Below are 18,621 nucleotides of genomic sequence, written 5' to 3'. Positions count from 1 at the left end.
ATAATACTGGCGGGTATTAAAAAGAAACCAAATCTCGGTGATTTAACACAATAAAAGTTTTAAAGTTTACTTCCCTTTCACACAAAATTCACTGAAGAATTTTGGGTTGGTTGGGTTGGTTGTGGTTGCTGGCTCACCTGGGCAGCTCTTCCCTAGCAATTCAGAATCTGTCCATCATCTAACTTCACCACTGTTTTATGTTGCTTCTAATATTGCCTCAGAAAAGAAAGAGAGAGCATAGGAAATGTAAGTCTTCTTTTAACTGTCCTTAATTGAAAATGACACAGTACTTCTGTTCACATTCCATGGCCCCACTTTGATACAATGGATCCAGGAACTACACTTTGCCTGGGTATTTAGGAAGAGGAAACAAGTTGAGTGAGCATATGGTTAATAATTGCTACACACATATTAACTTATTTAATTCTCCAACAGATGTATAAGGCAGGTTTCTTTTACTCCCATTTTTACAGATGAGAAGTCAAATGACTGTCCTAAGATTTCAAAATCAGTATGTAGAAGGGGAACCCTGATTTGACCCCAGTTAATTTGCCTCCAGCACCCATGCTCTTAACAACTACGCTAAACTGTTTTTCCAATGAAATGAAAAGGAGAAGAATTTAAAAGATTTTTAGGGGATAGGGCCAATAGAACATATTTACAGATTGTATGTGCTGAATGAATAAGAGGAAGCATGAAAGGCAGCTCTGAGATTTTTAGTCTGGGTGATTGGAATGGTAACATTACAGTTTTAGACACGCTAAGTATGATAAACTCAATGAAATCTCCATGTGAAAGTGACTAATGCTGAAATGGAAATTCGGCCTGATGCTCAGAGAGACAGAGAGTTGGAAGCTCTAAATCAAGAAAGAACTGCAAAGATGTTACAGTTGTCATGACTCAACATGAGTGACCAAAGAGAGTTGGAAGAGAAGAGGACCAAAGACAGAAATCTGAAGAATAATTATTGCTGGGATTGGGGTATGTGTGTGTGTGTGTGAGAGAGAGAGAGAGAAAGAGAGAAGAGAGAGAGAGAGAGCACAGGGAGAACAAGAGCAAGCTGGGGGATGGCTGGAGACAGGAGATGCTTAAAGACTCCTGAGGTACCATCAAGTCAGGAAGAAGCCCTAGAGAGCCAGATAAGAGAGAGTTTCTAGGATCAGAGTGCTCAACTTGTCAAATACTTAAGTCAGTTCCTGAAAGGTGAGGATGAGGAAAGACAGTTTAATTTGGACATTATGAAATTCCGAGCATGGTTATAGGAGACGGTTGTGCAGCTAGGGAAAAAAAAAAACAGTCTGTACTCTGCTCACCCTTTCATTCTGGAAGAAAAGGGAATTTTTTAAAATTCTCAAAATGGCTATCAAAACAGTGGCTGTGGTCTTAGGTTACTTTATGGGATTGTTTCAGCATAATGATGAGAGCCAAGAACCAGCATCTAGGGGGTGAAAAGTGAGTGGGAAATGGAGAAGAGAGGGCAGTAAATGCAAAAGAATCTCAGAGTTTGGAGTGAGAAGAAGGAAGGAAAGAGAAGTTAGTGTGATTCTTCATTTAACTAATGTTTATGGCGTGCTAGGCTTAAAGGAAGTTTGGAAGGGTTGAAAGACAGTTTAATGAGTTAGTAGAGTTCATAAGAGAGAGAGGATTAATGAAGGGACAAGGTGCCAGAAGAAAAGACAAGTGGGATGTGTGGAGGTCATAATCTAGGTGAAAGATTAGGGAGGTCAAGTCTTCCTGTCTGAGAAGTGAGGAGGAGGAGGAATGAAGAGAAGAGAATTTAGGAGGGGATTAGACTCTAATCACCAGCTGAAATGCACTAAACTGAAAGCAAGAAGAGCTAATAGGAGTATATTAGTTTGTCAGGGCTGCCATAACAACACACCACAGGCTGGATGGCTTAAACAACAGAAATTAATTTTTCTCATGTTTCCTGAGGCTACAAGCCGAAGAACAAGGTGTTGGCTGTGTTGGTTCTTTCTGAAGTTTCTCTCCTTGTTTTTTGGTAACTGTCTTCTCCCTGAGTCTTCACGTGGGTCCCTCAGTGTGTCTGAGTCCCTATCTCCCTTTCTTATAAGGACGCCAGTCATATTGGATTAGGGACTACTCCAACAACCTGATTTTAACTCAATTAGCTCTTTAAAGACTCTATTTCCAAATACCGTCACATTCCCAACTACTGGGGATTAAGAATTCAACATATAAATTTGGTCAGGACACAGCTCATAACAGAGATATTCTCTATTGATTTGCGTAAAGACATGGAGCTAGAAAACCAACTCATCCCAGTTTGCCCAGGACTATTCTGGCTCTAGCACAGAAAGACTTTGTCTGGGACACCTCAGTCCCCAGCAGCCCAGGGTGGTTGGTCAGGCTACATGAAGCCAACAAAACTGGTTTGAGTGAAGTCAAACCGGCTAATGGTCATCCCATTGAGATAGCTGCCGATTACTTGTTTTTATGAAGAAGTTTTCTATTTCCTGTAAGATTCCACATCTAGCTGTCAAAACTATTCGTAAGTGGTGGTCTGATGCCCATATATATATGTATCTTTAATATATCTAATAATCTCTCTCCATGTATGTATCTTTAATAGAATAATTTTGTCCTTGCCTGTGTATTTCTCCTGACAAGCTTTTATAGAAATCTGGAAGAACTCATTGTAATAGTAATATACATTATGATAGATCTCCATTCCTCATATTGGCAGCAAGACTTCCATAGAAAACATCATCAGGACTTGTTAAAGTGCAAATTCAAACAATGCTTTATCTATTGACTATTTCACTGTTTCAACAATTTTTAAAAACTTTCAATTCAGTGTGCTTTGAAAGTATAGTCATTTCGTGTAAATAAATTGTTTTAACAGCACTTACATTGTCCTTCCAGCCAAACCTTTCAAGAGAGTGTTGTGTGTGTGCCCATGCCCACACATCTGCAGGCAGGTGCCATTAGATCTGTGGAAGCAGGGAGCCTTGAAGAAAGTTTGGGGTGACACTGGGATCGGCTAACCCTGGTGGCCCCAAGGCTGTCAGGTAGTGAGACCCATAGATCCTGAGTTGAAAGGGGCAGCGAGATGACCAAGTCCTACTGTCCTTCTCAGGGCGGTCTTTTCCAGCTGCCAAAGTTGCCTAAGATCCTCCTATCTGCTTCTGTAGTACCTGGGCGATTATATTTAGCTTGTTGTATTGAATTGTATGATGTATATATTATATATTTCATACATATCATTGAATCCATATTTATTATTTTTAATATAAAAAAGTAAAACTTTTAAAATGTGATGTCATAAAATAAAACAGTACAGAATATATAAAACAAAAATCCAAGTTGATAAATATAACCAGTTGAACTTGCTCTGTGTAACAATCTGAGTGTGGGCAGAAAGCAGATGGTACCTTAACAGAGTCATGAAGGAGAATTTAATGAAGGGATTATTGACAGGGGTGGGGCAAAGCTAAGGGAAACCAGTAAGTGATGGCAAAACATCTGAGGAATAACAAGAACAAGGAGACTTTACCAATCCTGGGCTTTTAAAGATAAGGAGAGAGAATGGTTGCCCAGAACCAAGAAAGAGCTTGTAGCTGTAAGAGAAGAGTTTAAGAAAAGAGTTGGGCACCTCACTGAGGAACTGGCCAGGGACAGCTCACCTCGTGGCAGGGAGTGAGTATATCACCCAATACGTCTCCAGTGTTTCCCATTAACATGACTTAAATGGAAGCCTGAGGCACAGTGTAGGTTGGGGAGGGGTGGAGAGAGAGTGGATCTGGAGGAGTGAAAGCAGATATCCAGTACATAATGCAAATCCAAAGTCACTATTATAAAAAAAGAATTGAACAGTCAGTTTATAATGGTGCATTCAGGCTCCCGCAGTAAATTCATGCTGACTGGGATAAAGGGGGATTGTGGGGCATAGAATGGTACAATGCCTGGAAATATCATTATACAAGTGTGACCTTTAATACTCAGCAATCCAGTTCCTTTTACAAGCCTGTTGGATGGAGATTATAAATAGGGAAGAGAATCCCACTATTCTTACTATAGACTAGATCAACCGAAAGCCTCCTAAGTACCAGATTACATTGGTCCATGGAAAAATAAATTTGTGCTGATTTGAACCTAAATTATTTCTAAAACATTTCATCCAACTGGTCAGATCAAGTCACTTCTCAGTTCAAAATCTTCCAATGGCTTCCTCAGTCATTCAGCACAAATACCAAAATCCTTACAACGATCTAAAAAGATCCTTCACAATCTGGTTGTTTGCTGGTTCTCTGATTTCATCTCCTACAGCTCCACTGGTTGCTCTCACTGTCCCAGAAAAGATGACTTTCCTGCTCCTTGAACATACCAAGCATACTCCCCACACTGCCCCCAGGACCTTACCTCTATGCTGTCTTCCGTCCGTGAAACACTTGGCAATACTCCTTATAGGGCACTTCCTCATTTCCTGCAGGTCTCTGCTCAAATGTCACTTTGTAAAATGCAACACCAGCCCTTCAGCCTCTGGAATAGAGGTACAATCATATCAAAGTTAGTAACTCTGTCAATTCAAGTCACTTTTTTCTTTTCAAAGTGTTATCTGACTATATTCAAGTAGCAAATCTTATATTTTGGAATTTCTTTTATGTCATTTGATTGTCATTATACTTAAGAAATTTTTTCGTTGAATATGTAATCTAGATTAGGAGTTACTTTCTTATCGCACATTAAAGATTTCATTGTAGTCTTTTAAATTTTCATTGATGTTTTAGAGAAGTCAGCCTGGATCAGCCTAATTGCTGCTTTTCTGATTTTTTTTCTTTTCTTTTCCGTTTTTCTGATTTCCTTGTGATGAATGTAGATGTGGTCTACTTTAAATGTCCTACTTGGATTTTATTTGTTTATTTTTAATAAGGCTTTTTGGATCTCAGAATTTATTATCTTTGAACAATTCTGAAAAAATCCTGATCTATTATGTTTTCCAATATTGACTATTATTACTAATAATATTATAAATACCATTATAAAGTTATTATTGTAATTATTATATCTCAATATCTCTTAACATCTTTTTGTCTCTTTCTAGTGTATTCTGAATAGTTTCTTTACATTTATCTTTCAGTTTACTAAATCTCTTTTCAGATTTATCTTTCAGTTCACCAATACTTTCTTTAACCACATCTTATTTGTTATTTACTACAGCAACTGGGTTTAAAATAATGAATTGTCTACATTTCTTGAAACTATCTTCAGAAATTTTTGAAGGTTATATTGAATTTGAATACTCCAAAAAATATTTATGTTTCTTTTTGTCGATACTTTGGGTATACTATTAGCTTGGGAACACTTTTTAAAATTTTTTTCTATTTTTAAAAGGTTTTATTTTATTTATTTGAGAGAGAGGGAGATAATTCACGCATGAGTGAGCGCACATGATTGGGGGGAAGGGCAGAAGGAGAGGGAGAAGCAAACTCCCCACTGAGTGGGGAGCCTGACAATGACTTAGAGATTGATCCCAAGACACTGGGATCATGACTTGAGCTGAAGGCAGATACTTAACCTATTGAGCCACCCAGGCGCCCTTAGTTGGGGAACACTTTATTTATTTATTTATTTTTAAAGATTTTATTTATTTGACAGAGAGAGAGAGAGAGATCACAAGTAGGCAGAGAGGCAGGCAGAGAGAGAGAGGGGAGGAAGCAGGCTCCCCGCTGAGCAGAGAGCCCCATGCGGGGCTCGATCCCAGGACCTGGGATCATGACCTGAGCTGAAGGCAGAGGCTTAACCCACTGAGCCACCCAGGCACCCTAGTTGGGGAACACTTTAAATTCCCGATTCTAGTGTTTTTGACCGCCACATATAAAGTCAGTGGTTATGAATTCCCAGGAAAGAATTTTTTTCTTTTTACACTGTGACAAGGCCTAGGCAGGCATTTTCTCAGCTGTTCATTCCTGCTTTCAGCATTGAAAAAGTATGAATTTCTGACTTTCATTCAATTTCAGCAATGCATTAACTTTTAAAACATACTATGTGGCATTTCAATCAGTTCTTTCTTTCTTTCTTTCTTTGTTTTTTTTAAGATTTTATTTATTTATCTGACAGAGATCACAAGCAGGCAGAGAGGCAGGCAGAGAGGGAGGGGGAAGCAGGCTCCCCACCGAGCAGAGAGCCCAATGCAGGGCTTGATCCTAGGATCCTGAGACCATGACTCCAGCCGAAGGCAGAGGCTTTAACCCACTGAGCCACCCAGGCTCCCCTCAATCAGTTATTTCTATTAGTTATTTCATTTTAGTTACTTCAGTCAAGAAGTGCACATTGGGAGAAACACATGGAATTATTACACATTTTTAAATGATAGTTTTTTTTCCCTTCTAGTTATAACATCTGTCATAGATTTAACTGTTAACCTCTTAAATTTTAGTTATAACTTCTTGAGTGATTTTATTGCTTTTTAAAAAAGTTTTCATCTGACTCTGCCAACAGTTCTATTTCAGGGAACACCTGTTTGAAGTGTTTATCTTGGTTTTCCTCTCTGGCTTGTTGGTACTACTAGGGCAAGTAGTTATTTTCCATTTCCTGTTCAGACTTCAGACTTTGTATACACGGACCTATAAGTAAGGGTCAGGTAGTTAGGGTCTTTTATGCAGTGGCAAATTCGCAAGGGGGAAAGTTTCTGCTCTTGTGGGCTGGTGGTGAAGAAGAATCAACATCCAGGGGCACCTGGGTGGCTCAGTAATTGAGTGGCTGCCTTTGGCTCAGGTCATGATCTCAGGTCCTGGGATCAAGCCCCACATCGGGCTCCCTGCTCAGCGGGAAGCCTGCTTCTCCCTCTCCCACTCCTCCTGCTTGTGTTCCCTCTCTCACTGGGTCTCTCTCTCTCTCTCTGTCAAATAAATAAATAAAATCTAAAAAAAAAAAAAAAAATCAACATCCAGCTAAGGCTTTGGAAGAAAGTCTTTCTTCTTCCAGATCTCCCCGGGTGCAAGGGAGGACTCTTGCCTAGCATCAGGGGCCAGGAGCAAATCATCTCATGGGTACAGATCTCCTCCCTATTATCTGTCTGGATTAGGTCAACTCCCACAACAAACAAATAGATAAACAAATACATAAATAAGCATGTGTAGCTCTTTCCTGAAGGTGTTACTATGATTCCCAGGACTAGCTTTCACTGGGACTATGAAATTCAGACCTTTGCTTTATGCATGCCCCAAACAAAGGAGATTGAGGGTGTATCTTTCCTTTAGAAGACCATGGAATCTATGGCCTCAAATGTCCCATCCAGGTGCCCCTGCTTACCTGCTCCAACTTTTTTCTTTTTTGGGGGAAGTATTTGAGGGGCTTGGAGGGGGGGGACCTCAGGGATCTGGACTCAGTTGTCTATCTTCCTACAATGCCCTTGGAATCATATGTGCACTCTTACTGACAAACAAATTCTCAACTGAAAGACATGACCTAAGCGTGCCAGAGAGGCTATTTGCTAAGAGAAAATTGGGGTACTATAATGAAAAGAAGGAAAAAGACATGCTGGGAGGGTACAAATATCTGATATTCCCTATACCGTAGCACCTATAAACCTCACACAAGGTAGATATACATAGGCTACAGTTTTTTAAAAATGTAATTTAGTTAAATGCCAGGAATAGAATTCCATCCTGATTGTATATTAGACATTTTTAATATGGATCTCAAATGAAAACATACTTATCTTGGTTAAGATGTTTTTCACTGCAAGGTAGAGAATCCTGACTCAAATTGATTTAATAATTATAAAATATTATTAGATTGTGTAGTTGAAATCCTTCGATAAAGAGGCCTTCAGATCCAATGTAATTGGGACTTCAGCTACCTTCCCCTCAGAGGCATTTTTTTTTTTCTGTTTTCCTGGTTCTGTGTTACCAATTTTCCGCTGCTGGCTTACTTCCTGGTCAAAAGATGGCTTCCAGCTATACCATGGACAACATACATTCTCTTTTTCACACTGAGACATTGAGAGGGAGAGAGAGAGAGAAAGAAAGAGAAAGAGAGAGAAAGAGTTCTTATGGCTTTTTTAAGATCAAAGAAGAACTTTCCCCCAAACTTGCAACAACCTTTTTTTGTTTCTCACCAGACAGAACTGAGTCATACACATGTTCTTTTTAAATGGCTTTATTGAGTTATAGTTGACATACAATTGTCCACACATATTTAAAGTATACGATTTGGTAAGTTTTGGTATGTGTATACACCATGAAATCATCACCGCAATCAAGATAATCACGATAATGTATCACCCCTGAAAGTTTCTTCATGGTCTTCTGTACGCCCTCATTTTCACCCCCCACCATCCCTAACTGATCTACTTTCTGTCACTATAGATTGGTTGGCATTTCCTAGTGTTTTATATAAATGGAATCATTCAGTGTATACTCTCTTTCATTGGGCTTCTTTCATTCAACATGGTCATCTTGAAATTCGTTTATGTTGTTCTGTGTATCAGCAGTTCATTCCTTTTTTGCATAGGATTTGGTTATATAGATATACCACCACTGATTGATTCATTCCTTTGTTGATAAACATTTGGGTTGTTTACAGTTTGGGCCTCTATGAATAAAGTTGCTAAAACATTTGCGTATAAATGTTTGTGTAGACACACACTTTCTTTTCTCATGGGTAAATGCTCAGGAGTGAAATGGCTAGCACATATGGTCAGCATATGTATAACTTTTTAAGAAACAGCAATCTGTTCTCCCAAGGAAGATACTACTTTACAATCCCACCAGCAGCTTATGCAAATTCTAGATCTATCACACCCTTGCCACATTTGGTATGGATGGTCTTTTTCATTTAATCACTCTAACTCCTATATATGGTAGTATCTCATTGTGATTTACTTTGCATTACCCTAATGTCTAATGATGACAAGCATCTTTTCATGTGCTTATTTGCCATTTGACGGAATGTATGTTCAAATATTTTGCCCATTTTTAGGGGTTGTTTGTTTTCCTATTATTGAATTTGAGAGTTTTATATTCTGGATAGAACCCTTTTATCAAATACATGATTTCCAAATAGTTTCTTCCAGTCTTTGATGCTTCTCATCCTCTCTTGAAGAGCAGAAGGTTCAAAGTTTGATGAAATCTAATTTATTAATTTTTTTTTACTGCATTGTGATTTCAACATTGTATCCAGGAACTGTTTGCCTAATTCAAATCCATAAAGATTTTCTATGCTTTCTTCTAGAATTTTGTTAATTTGAAGCTTAAATTTAGATCTATAATATATTTTCAGTTAAGTTTGCACACAGCGGTGCAAAACATGGATTGAATTCCTTTTTTTCTTTTATTAAAGTATGGGTATCCAGTTGCTCCAGTATCACTTGTCGAAAAGACTACCTTCTCTCCACTGAACTGTCTTCACAACTTGTCAAAAATCGGTTTTCTTTATATGGTCTATTTCTGGAGGCTTTTTTTTGCTCTATTGATCTTTTTTTCTGTCTTTATGATAATATCACACTTTATTATAGCTTTATAATACATCTTCAAATCAGGTAGTGCTAGCATTCCGACTTTCTTCTACTTTTTCAAAGACATTTTGACTATTTTTGGTCCTTTGAGTTTCTATAAATTTAAAACCAGCTTGTCACTTTCTATAATTAGTATTAGGGTTTTGGATCCCATTAAATTTACAGGTCAATTTGAGGAATATCGGCATGTTAATAATGAGTGTTCTGTCCCATAAATAATGTGTACGTCTCCATTTATTTAGAAAATCTTCAATTTTTATTAGCAATGTGTTGTAGTTTTCAACTTTCACACTTTTTGTCAGATTTATCTCTAAGTATATACCTATATATTTTAAAGATTTTATTTCTTTACTTGAGAGAGAGAGAGAGAGAGAAAGTGGGGAGAGGGGCACAGAGAGAGGGAGAGAGAAACTCAAGCAGACTCTGCATTGATCATGGAGCCTGACTTGGGGCTAAATCCCAGGACCCCAAGATCATGACCTGAGCCAAAAATCAAGAGTCAGTCATTTAACCAACTGAGTCATCTAGATGCCCTTCCTGAGTATTTATATTTTTAATGATATTTAAACTGTACTTAAAATATTTAATGTTTAATTTCCATTCTTCATTACTAGTATATAGAACTATAATTGATTTTTGTATATTGGTCTTGCATTCTACCACTTTGATAAACTCACCTTTTACTTCTAGTAGGGGCTTTTTAAAATATATAGATTTCATTGTATATTTCTATATAGGTGATTATATTCTTTGTGAATAAAAAGTTTCATTTCTTTTTAAAATCTAGATGCCTTTTATTTACTTTTTTTTGGCTTGATTGTACTGACTAGAATCATGAGTACAATGTTGAATAGAGGGGGGCCTGGGTGGCTCAGTTGGTTAAGCATCTGACTCTTGATTTCAGCTCAACTCCTGATCTCAGGGTCCTGGGGTTGAGCCCAAGTACACGTGTCCAGCCCCATGTCCAGCACCATGTTGACCCTATGTTGGGCTCTGTGCTCAGCAACGAGTATGCTCGTCTCCCTCTCGCTCTGCCCCTTCCCCCATTCATGCTCTCTCTTTCTAAAGTAAATCAATAAATCTTCAAAAACAAAAACAAAACAATGCTAAATAGAAGTTGTGACAGTAGACATCGTCTTCTTCCTGATTTTAAGGAAATGATGTTTGCTGTAGGTTTTATAGATGTCCTACAGCAAGTTTAGAAAGTTCCCCTCAAATCCAGCTTTGCAGGGATTTTTTTTTTTTTAATCATGTATGGGTGTCAGATTTCATCAAATGCTTTCTTCTGCATCAAATGAGATAGTCATATGTTTTTCTTTTTTAGTTTATTAATGTATTGAAATACATTGATTTTTGAATGTTAAATGCATTTCTGGCATGAATCGCACTTGTTATTATATATAACCTTTTTGTATATTATTGAATTCAATTTGCTAAAATTTTATGTAGAATACTGGCATCTATGTTCATAAGGGATATCTATCTGTAGTAGTCTTGTCTGGTAATGTCTTTGGTTTTGGCTTCAGGGTAATGTTAGCACTTCAGAATGAGTTGAAAGTGTTCTTTCCTCTTTGATCTTTTTGTGTATTTGTGTGGAATTGGTATTATTTTTTTCATAAATCCTTCATAGACTTTACTAGTGAAGCCTTCTGGATCTGGCATTTTCTTTGTAAGAAGGGTTTAAACTACAGATTCAATTTCTATTTACGTATTTTGTTTTTTTGAAAGAATGAGTGCACCTGCATGAGCAAGTGCAGGGAGCAAAGGGAGAGGTAGAGAGAGAAACCCAAGCAGGTTCCACACAGAGCATAGAGCCCAATGTGGGGCTTGAGTTCACAACCTTGAGAATGGTTTAGCGTCTGCTTTGGCTCAGATAATCCCAGAATCCTGGGATGGAGCCCTGCATGACTCTCTGCTCAGCCAGGCGCCTGCTTCTCCCTCTCCCTCTACCTGCTGCTTTGTCTGCTTGTGCTCTCTCACTGTACCAAATAAATAAATATAATCTTTAAAAAATTATACTTTTGGGGCACCTGGGTGGATCAGTTGATTAAGCATCTGCTTTCCGCTTGGTCTGTGATCCCTGGGTCCCATGGTCCTGGGATCAAGCCCTTTGTCAGGTTCTCTGCTCAGCCGGGAGCCTGCTTCTCCTTCTCCCTCTGCCTATGACTCCCCCTGCTTGTGCGCTCGCTCTCTCCCTCTGTCAAATAAATCAATAAAATCTTTTAAACAATTATACTTTTTATTTTGAGATAACTGCAGATTCACATGCAATGGTAAAAAAGAATACACAGATCCTGTGTACTTTTTTTACTCAGTTTATCTCAATGGTTATATCTTGCAAAACGACACTACAATATTACATCCAAGATATCACTATTGATACAGTCAAGAACTGGAACATTTCCATCACCGAAAGGATCCCTCCTATTGCTCTTTAATATGCACTTCTTTCCTTCATACTTCTCTTCTTAGCCCCGGGCAACTACTGATCTGTTCTCAATTTCTATAGTTTTGTTATATCAAAGATGTTACATAAGTGGAATCGTACAGTATGTAACCCTTTAAAAATGTTTTTTTTTTAAGATTTTTTATATATTTATTTGACAGAGAGAGATCACAAGCAGGCAGAGAGGCAGGCAGAGAGAGAGAGAGGGAAGCAGGATCTCCGCCGAGCAGAGAACCCGATGCGGGACTCGATCCCAGGACCCTGAGATCATGACCTGAGCCGAAGGCAGCGGCTTAACCCACTGAGCCACCCAGGCGCCCCTTAAAAATGTTTTTTCACTGAGTCTTATTCCCTGGAAATTCATACAGGTAGATGTATGTGTCAACATACATTTTTTTCTTTTGTGTGTTTATGCTTATGGATGTCTAATTGTTCTAGCCTGACAGTTTGAAAAGGTTATCTTTTTGCTTTTGAATTGCTTGTGCACCTTTGTCAAAAATCAGCTGAGTGTATTTCTGTGAGTTTATTTCTGGGCTCTCTATTCTGTCCCATTGCTCTGTTTGTGTCTATCCCATTGCCAATATCTCATAGTCTTGATTACCGTTAGCTCTACAATGTCTTGAAATTGGGTAGACTGGTTCCTCCCACTGAAAAATGTGCATTTTCTTTTCAAAATTCTTTTAACTCTTCCAATTCTTTTGCCTTTTCATATGTGTATTTCTAGAGTAATTTGTCCTTTCATTTTTGCTTTTCTAGTTTCTTTATATTTCCATTTTATTTTAGAATAATTTTGTCTATACCTACTAAAATTTTTGCTAGGATTTTGATAGATATTATTCAACTTCTATATTAATGTGGGGAGAATTAACGTATTTACTTAATGTTGGGTTTCCCACCCATCATACAATGTGTCTCTCCATTTTTTAGCTTTTTGATTTCTTTCATTGCCAGTTGGTTGTTTAAAGCATATACACCTATTTTACACCTATTTTACACCTGTTTTATTTTTTTGAGTGATTACAAATTGTATTCTATTTTTAATTTCAGTGTCCATGATATCATTGCTGGTATATAGAAATATGGTTGATTTTTTATTTTTTATTTTTTTTAAAGATTTTATTTATTTGTTTGACAGACAGAGATCACAAGCAGGCAGAGAGAGGGTGGGAAGCAGGCTCCCTCCTGAGCAGAAAGTCCAATGCAGAGCTCGATCCCAGGACCCCGAGATCATGACCTGAGCCGAAGGCAGAGGCTTAACCCACTGAGCCAGCCAGGCTCCCTGATAGTTGATTTTTTAAAGTGTATTTTGTATTCTGTGACCTTGTTGGACTTTCTTATAAGTTACAGGGATTCTTTTTGTCGGGTTCCTGTGATTTTCTATGTAAAAAAATCTTATCTGCAAATAGAGATGGGTTTATTTCTTCATTTTGGGACTCTATGCCTTTTGTTTTCTATCTTTACTACAATAGCTAAAATTTATAGCATTACGTTGAGTAAAAGTAGTAAGAGTGGGATCCTTGCTCCTCATCTGAGAAAGAAAGCATTCAACCTGCAACCATAAAGTATGGCAGTAGTTGTAGGCTTTTCTGGATGCTGTTTATGAAGTGGAGGAAGTTCTCCATTCCACTTCTCTTATTTCTTATTTTTATCATGAATGGGTGTTGAATTTTGCCAGAAGTTTTTGCTGCATCATTTGATATGATCCTGTGATTTTTTTCTTTAGGCTTTTATATGGTGGTGGATTATATTGATTGATTTTTAAATATTAAAGCAAACCTAGATCTCAAAAATGAATCCCGCTTCCTAATGGTATATAATTCTTTTTAAGTATCACTGAATCTACTTTTTAAAATTTTCACATCTATATTCATGAGAGATATTCATCTACAGTTTTCTTTTTTGTACTGTTTTTGTCTGGTTTTGGTATTAGGGTAATACTAACTTCATAAAATAGATTAAGAAGACTTCTTTTCTTTTCTGTTTGCTGGAAAAATTGGGTAGAATGATGTTAATTCTCCTTTCAATTGTTAGTGCAATTCTTTGGAAAAATTGGGTAGAATTGATGTTAATTCTCCTTTCCATTTTTGGTAGAGTTCTCTGGAGAAATCCTCTGATCGTGGATATTTCTTTTTTTGAAATTTTAAAATTATGAATTCAATTTTGTTAATTGCTATAGGGCCATTTAAACTATTTTACACTGGGTGAGTTGTGGTAATCTGCATTTTTTCAGGAAAATTTATGTGTGTAGAGTTGTTTGCTTATTACCTTCTGCTGTCTTCAGGGTTTATAGTGATATCCTTCTTTTATTCCTCATATATCTGTTTGACCCCTTTGGATTATAGTTTAGTTACAGGTGAAATGAGAGGCTTTAACCAGTTAGACTATCTCTAAAGACCTACCACACTGAATGGAACTGTGATTCAGAACAACACAGTTTATCCTTATTTTAAGTGGAATATTTATTTCCAGTCTCCCTCTTACAAAGCACTGATGACATACTTAAGATCGGAATTCAAACTCCTACAATAATACTGTGGAAGTTGTTTAGAGTTTAGATTTTTAAAAACTAGTAACAAAGAAGTGGTAAAGAGTTAAAGAGCTGCTCTTCTAAAATCTGTTGTTTTACAAAGTAATCTATTTTACAGTTTCACAGAGAGGACTCAATCATTCATTCCCAATAACCCTAAATTTGGGTTTTAACTGAAAGGATATGGATAGTAAACTGTACTCCCTCAAACAGTTCACATCTTTTTATCAACAAAGTTAAATCCTGCTGAAGGAAGGAAGTTGAATACAGGAAATAACTCATTTAATGACGTGATGAATTAAAAAAAAATACTATCTCTACTATCAGCACAAGCATCACAGACTTAGATCAAACCTATCTCTACGAAGCCATTAATGACGGATCAGAAATTTTGCGTTGATTCACCTTAATTGTCCTATCAATGGCTCTCTCATTTCCCCCCATATGTATTACTCATGAGATTCGTTGGCAATTTGTGTGGGACTTCTATAAAAATGCTCGTTATACCAAAATTTACGTGCAAGAAAAAGTTTAGTTGTAGTGGCAGCAGTGGTGGCTGTGTTCTTACAACTACAGGATACTTTGCTAGATGGCACGTCACCACTGAAGCAAGAGTATGGAGCTTGGAGTGAAAGCCATCTGATTATGGCTGACTATGAACCTTCGTATTACAACTTATTAGCCGTATGCTTTGGGCAAGTTACTCAAACTCATTGAGCTTTAATTTCTTGATGAAAAGCGAAATTAGTAGCAATTACCTTTTAGTGTCATAAGAATTAAAAAGTTTCCGAAAGGAGCCTACCACAGTGCCTCCCTGATAATAAACATCCAGCAAGTGGTAGCTATTATCATAGCTCTACAAGAAGAAGAAAGAAATAAAATACATTAGTTTTTCAGTATTACTTTAAATCCCGAACTGGAGTTTTGTTTGTTTGTTTGTTTGTTTTTTAAGATTTTATTTATTTTTTTGACAGAGAGACACAGCGAAAGGGAACACAAACAGGGGGAGTGGGAAAGGGAGAAGCAGGCTTCCCTCTGAGCAGAGAGCACCATGCGGGTGCTCTATTCCAGGAGCCTGGGATCATGACCTGAGCCAAAGGCAAATGCTTAAGGACTGAGCCACCCAGGCAACCCCCTGAACTGGAGTTTTAAATTTAAATGACATCTGGCCAGCAGGTACTGTTTCAGTAACTCTCTGAATTTCTCAGAAAAATATTTATGAAGACACAGTAAAGAATAAAAGCTCAAAGCAATAAAAACTAAGCCTGATAGTTTTTTTTTAAAGGTTATTTAAAGGGTAATCACAGTTAATGGTCATGCCCATAATTTATGGCCAGGGTGGGTGGTTTTGTTTTGTTTGTTTTTTATTCTTTTTCTTCCTGAAATGGAATTAACTTATTTCCTTGAAAGTAGGTAGAGAAAACTATTATCTACTTCCCTTTCAAAAGGAAAAAACAAACAAACCAACAAACAAACCCCAAACAAAAACCGTTCTATGGCAATGGATTAAAAAGTGGAGAGGAACCGTCTCTCTATAACCCAGGAATTATTTTTGAGGCACCAAGAGGATGATTCCTACTCTGATCCCAATCTCCTTGTGTCATTGGTACCCCTCTTCATTGATCCATTGTGAAACTGCAAACTTTATGTAACCATTTAGAAATCAGAAAGGATATATGGAGTTTGGGGGATCACGTTAGATAGCAGATTAGTGAAAACAATAGTGGCTCATTGTGTACAGAGAACTATAATCCTGAAAGAAAATAAACTTATTTAGGGTAAGCATTGAGAGAGCATTGGTTGTGTGCTCGCTTCGGCAGCACGTATACTAAAATTGGAACGATACAGAGAAGATTAGCATGGCCCCTGCGCAAGGATGACACACAAATTCGTGAGAGAGCATTGGTTGTGATTTCTTGTATTCTGTGGGATGAGAGAGTCAAAGAAATTGGCAGTCTGGGTCTCAGAAGACCCCAGCTCAGGCCTATAACATAAGAAGATTAAACCAGTACATTCGCATAGCAAATTGCTTCCCAGAAATAGCCTAAGAAGAGAATTTATTAACTCCAGAGACCGAGGTACGATTATGGACAAGACTGACTGACTGTTGGCACTTATAAAGCATGGATAAAAATTTTCCTTGTCCAATGGAATTAAACAAGGGAAAAGAAAAAAAATATATAATGAATGCTTAAAAAAATTATTTATTTATTTGAGAGAGAGAGATACAGAAAGAGACAGAGCACAAGTTGGGGGAAGGGCAGAGAGAGAGGGAGAAGCAGACTCCCCACCGAGCAGGGAGCCTGACACAGGGCTCTATCCCAGGATTCCAGGATCATGACCTGAGCTGAAGGCAGACACTTAACCTACTGAGCCACCCAGGTGCTCCTTAATGTGTGCTTTAAAAAGAAAAATGAATACAAGAAGAAGCCATTTTTTTCCCCCTGAAGGTTGGTAAGGATTGCATATTTTGAGATGATCTACTGTTAGAACCAGCAGAATGCTTGTGGAAAAGTTTTTGGTAAAATCATTAAAATGCCAGAAAGGATAGTCTTTATGAAGTTGCAACATAAAACTGAAGAAGAGAATACAAATTAGTCTAAAGAGATAGCAGTGTGAAACATGTGGGAAAAACGTGATAAACATAAAGTCAGCTGCTTGAGATGAGAAAATTGTCAAGAAAATGAGAAATCCAGTAGAATTAAAATCAATAAGGTAGTCAATAAAAGCAGACTTGATCTAACAGGAAATTTAATTAGTGATATGGCAGAATGGCTTGAAAAAATTTTCTTAGAATGTAAAGGCAGGAAAAAAGTATGTAGAAGAATAGATGGTAGATACAAAGGATAGACAACAATGATCCGTGCTAAAAGTTATAGGTTTTCAGGATGTGAGAGCCATCTGGCTGCAACACCTGTTACCTTGCTGATCGCCAAGGTTGATTTAGCTGATCTGGTCGGCTAGGCAGGTGTCCTGTCCTCCCTCACCACTCTGTGTGTACATCCTTCTAAAAGCTGTGTGCTCAGTCTGACACCAACACCTTCCCTGATAGAGGAGGACCGTTTTTGATCAAGGGTATAGGGAGAGCTGCATCCCCTACTCCCCACCCCCTGGAGAACCTTCAAATAAGCTTTCTAGGTCCATTTGTAGGAGAATGTCGGACAGTCAAGCTTCCAAGACCCCAAACACAGCCAAATGAAGTCCTGAGTGTTGCAGCCTGCCTTTCTCTACAAATAAAAAAAAAAAAAAAAAAAGAAGGAAAAAAAAAACACTATAGGTTTTCAGAATAGGAAATCAGAAGTAAAAATTGAAGATTAAAAAAATTGGAAAAAAAGCAACCAACCAATCAGCCAACCAGTGCTTTTCTGAGCCAAAAAAGATATCCTAACACTATGTTGGTTTAAAAGACTTACCATGTGGGTGCCTGGGTGGCCCAGTCAGTTCAGTGTCCAACTCTTGACTTTGGGTCAGGTCATGATCTCAGGGTCGTGAGACTGAGCCCTGTGTGGGGCTCCATGCTGGCTGTGGAGCCTGCTCAAGATTCTCTCTCTCCTTCTCCTTCTGTTCCTCCCAGCTTGCTTTCTCTCTGTCTAATAAATAAATAAATAAAAGATTTACCATGTTACAAAGAAAATTAATGGAGAGAGAAGCATATCTTAGCAAAAATTTCCATTTAAGGATAAAGCAAAAGAATTTTAAAAATTTTAAATATAATCATTTTGAAATAAAGCATGTTATCTATGTGGGGATATGGGAGGGTATGTGCTATGGTGAGTGCTGTGAAACGTGTAAACCTGGCAATTCACAGACCTGTACCCCTGGGGATAAAAATACATTATATGTTTATAAAAAAATTAAAAAATTAATAAAACAAAACCAAAAACAAACAAAAAAACATGTTATCTATGAAACAAAAATCAGCAGACTTAAGAATTTTCTTTCACAGTAGTAAATATTTCTACAGAAATTTAAAGGGATCAAAATGTTGGCCAAGAATTTTATATCCACTCAAGTTTTTGTTTATCTGCAATGGCAACACAAGGACACTTAAAAATATATATAATGGCTCAGAAAACACACTATCTACATGATTTTTATTTAGAAAAATTACCTGAATACATATTTCAGATGACTGTGAAGTTAATAAAAATTTAAACATGTTTAAGT

General features: G+C 37.5%; 1 non-coding gene across 1 annotated transcript; it reads left to right on the top strand.

Moving 5' to 3' along the window:
* The first annotated feature begins 16,258 nt into the window (after window positions 1-16,258).
* LOC125094513 (U6 spliceosomal RNA) lies at window positions 16,259-16,365 on the top strand. Its single transcript, XR_007125540.1, has one exon. It is a non-coding gene; the product is annotated as a U6 spliceosomal RNA (small nuclear RNA).
* Window positions 16,366-18,621: the final 2,256 nt, after the last annotated feature.

Source organism: Lutra lutra, chromosome 2, assembly GCF_902655055.1.
Source record: "Lutra lutra chromosome 2, mLutLut1.2, whole genome shotgun sequence".
Taxonomy (NCBI): Eukaryota; Metazoa; Chordata; class Mammalia; order Carnivora; family Mustelidae; genus Lutra; species Lutra lutra.
Note: the sequence above shows the minus strand (reverse complement) of the source record. Positions and strands in the feature narration are given on the sequence as shown.